The sequence below is a fragment of the Curcuma longa genome, unplaced genomic scaffold, assembly GCF_044706935.1.
Source record: "Curcuma longa cultivar G26 ecotype Majalengka, Jawa Barat unplaced genomic scaffold, ITB_CL_G26_1.1 contig_24912, whole genome shotgun sequence".
Lineage (NCBI taxonomy): Eukaryota > Viridiplantae > Streptophyta > Magnoliopsida > Zingiberales > Zingiberaceae > Curcuma > Curcuma longa.
Genome location: NW_027432576.1, coordinates 1 through 3,395, shown reverse-complemented (window position 1 = coordinate 3,395; position 3,395 = coordinate 1). Strand labels below are relative to the sequence as shown.

At 41.1% G+C, this 3,395-nt stretch overlaps 1 pseudogene; it reads left to right on the top strand.

Annotated features, from left to right (window-relative positions):
- The first annotated feature begins 1,639 nt into the window (after nucleotides 1–1,639).
- LOC141818470 (hydroxycinnamoyltransferase-like) lies at nucleotides 1,640–3,388 on the top strand (annotated as a pseudogene).
- The last annotated feature ends 7 nt before the right edge of the window (nucleotides 3,389–3,395 follow it).

The window sequence follows — 3,395 nt, the reverse complement described above, 5'->3', positions numbered from 1 at the left end:
ACGATGAAGAAGAAATGAGAAGCTAGAGGATTTGATCGATTTTTGTGAAACCTAATCTAGATGAGCCCCCATCTCTGCGTTGAACCCACCGATGTTTATAAGCCTGCGCAGAATCGGCTTGAACCGGCCTGAACCCAATCTAACCCAGACTCAACCCAAATCTTACCAGATGAACCCAAATCTGACCCATATTGAACCAGAATTGATTTTCTCCCAATTGGGTCTGTTCGTGGGCTTCTTAAATTGATTTTCTTGGCTTGATTTGAATTATTTACAATTGTAATTATCTCAAAATTATTATCTTCATCTTAATTTTTTACAAAATTAAATATCATAAATTAATATCCATAAATTATCTTAAATTAATAAGAAATAGAATGAAGACATCAAATTAATTCAAGTTAAAGAAATAGACTAAAAATTTAAGATGATAACAAAAGCTATTATCATTGATAAGTTCAACAAATTCAAGAAGCAACTTAAGATTACAAATTAAGAGGGGATATTGAATAATATTAATCTGTAATCTTTGAAAATCTAGAATTGCATGGTCAAGCCTTGGGAAATAAGTATGAAGTTTATCCAGACAGATGATCAATCAGTAGATATCATGACAAAAGCTATGACAAAAGCTATCACCATTGATAAGTTCAACAAATTCAAGAAGCAACTTAAGATTACAAATTAAGAGGGGATATTGAATAATATTAATTTATAATCTTTGAAAATCTAGAATTGCATGGTCAAGCCTTGGGAAATCAAAGAATTGAAAATGCATGGTCAAGCCTGGGGAAATAAGTATGGAGTTTATCCAGATAGATGATCAGTCAAGTAGACATCATGACAAAAGCTATGACACAAGCTATTACCATTGACACAAGCTATTACCATTGATAAGTTCAACAAATTCAAGAAGCAACTTAAGATTACAAATTAAGAGGGGATATTGAATAATATTAATATGTAATCTTTGAAAATCTAGAATTGCATGGTCAAGCCTTGGAAAATTAAAAATTTGAAAATGCATGGTCAAGCTTTGAGAAATAAGTATGGAGTTTATTAAGACAGATGTTCAGCCAGTAGACATCATGACAAAAGCTATGACAAAACCTATTATCATTGATAAGTTCAACAAATATTAATCTATAATCTTTCAAAAATCTAGCAAACCTTGGGAAATCAAAGAATTGAAAATGATGGTCAAGCATGGAAAACGAGGAGTTGCTTGGCCAAAAAACATAGAACTTGTTAAGAGTTAATTTAGCTTGTGCTCGATCGGCCGTTGGTGAATTCCTCTCCCTGCTTGGGTGGCGATTGAAGGTGCATGGCGTAGCATAGCGATTGAAGGTGATTGTGGTGATCGGCCGTTGGTGCTTGTGTTGTGTGTATGTATACTGTTTGCCTTTATGGAGTAGCTAGCATAGCGTTTGGCTTTGTGAATGAATGTTATTTTTTCCCGGTAGATTGGAACTTAACGTAATTTGGAATTTTCATGATTACTCTGATTTATTCTTTGACTGGAATTGAGAGTTTTGGCTTGTTAGAACATATATTAAGGGAGATTAGTCTGCATTTTTGGCGGTGACGACTGAACCACACGTACGCTGTCATTAATTAATTTAATTTGCAGTAGGAAGCCATGGTTGTGATCAACGTGCGGCGGTCGACGATGGTGCAGCCGGCGGAAGCGACGCCGCAGCGACGGCTGTGGCTCTCCAGCCTGGATCTGGTGACGCCGCATTACCACACGCTGAGCGTCTACTTCTACCGGCCGGATGGGTCGGCCAACTTCTTTGGTGCGGCGGTGCTGCGCGACGCGCTGGCCCGGGTGCTGGTGCCCTTCTATCCCATGGCCGGCCGGCTGGCGAGCGGCGAGGACGGTCGGGTCGTGATCGACTGCAACGGCGAGGGGGCGCTGTTTGTGGAGGCTGATGCGGAGGCGACTGTGGACGACTTCGGCGACTTCGCACCCACCGGGAGCTGGAGCAGCTCGTCCCGAAGCCAAATGCAGACTACGCCGACGACGGCATCTCCACCATCCCGCTCTTGCTCCTCCAGGTTCGTAGTTACTCCATTTGATGAATTGTTTCAGTCAAGTTTAAGAAAGACCTACGTATCCAAATGAAAATAACTAAAAGAAATAGATTTTACTTTTGGATAAATTTATACTGTGTCAATATTTCTTTTCTTTTCTTTTTTGTATAGGTATGATTCTAAATCCTATTTTTTTTGTGAAATTTAAATGTATATTATAAAAATATGAAATTTCCTAATGTGCAATAAAAATTAAAAGTATGTTAAATAAAATACTTATCTTATTAGTGGCCTAGCTAGCTCTTGATGTTCTAATGTTTCTTATATCTATAATAGTATCTAAATTTTGTTCTAGATCAAGCAACTAATTAATTAGTATTAGACGAAGAACTTATTAGAGATGTACAACTGCCTCAAGGATCACATATATACGAATTAATAATCACATATATAAATTGTTAATATTTGATTTGACTCTTATAAACTAAACTGATTAGTACAACTCAAATGTACCTTATAGTGTAAGAAATTAAACAAGACTAAATTAAACATAGTCTGAGGAGGTAGTACTGTTAATTATGTTCATCTTATTTTTATGAATGAATGAAGGTGCGTTGGTAAACTGTGGATTAAAAATATGTTTTTTTTATTTTAATTTATTTATTATTTTTTTCTAAAAAAATATGAATGTCTAATTTGATTTAATTGATGCATTCACATACAGGTCACGCACTTGAAGTGCGGTGGTGCAGCCTTGGGCGTCGGCGCGCAGCATCATGCCGTCGACGGCGTCTCAGGCGTTCACTTGATAAACTCCTGGTCCGACGTTGCCCGCGGCCTTGGCATCTCCGTCCAGCCAGTCATCGACCGGACCCTCCTCCGCCCTCGCGACCCACCCAACCCTACTTTTACTCACATCGAGCACCATCCCCCTCCTTCCATGAACAGTACGCTCTGCTGCCCAAGTCCCAAGCCCTGCCGCTGCTGTCGGCATCTTCAAGTTCACCCAGGAGCAGCTTAACCTCCTCAAAGCCAAAGCTCCCCCGGGTGGCAGCTACAGCACGTACGTCCTCCTCGCGGCCCACGTGTGGCGCTGTTCGTGCATAGCGCGCGACCTCCCGCCGACCAGATGACCAAGATGTACATTCCAACTGACGTCCGGCAACGAGTGCAGCCACCACTTCCGCAAGGCTACTTCGGGAACGCGGTCATCATGACCACGCTCATCGCAGCAGCAGGGGAGGTGACCTCTCCGGAGGGCGGTCCTTCCCCGGCGGCCAAGATGATCCAGAAGGCTTTGGTGAGGATGGACGCCACCTACTTGAAGTCGGCATTGGACTACCTGGAGATGCAGCCAAATG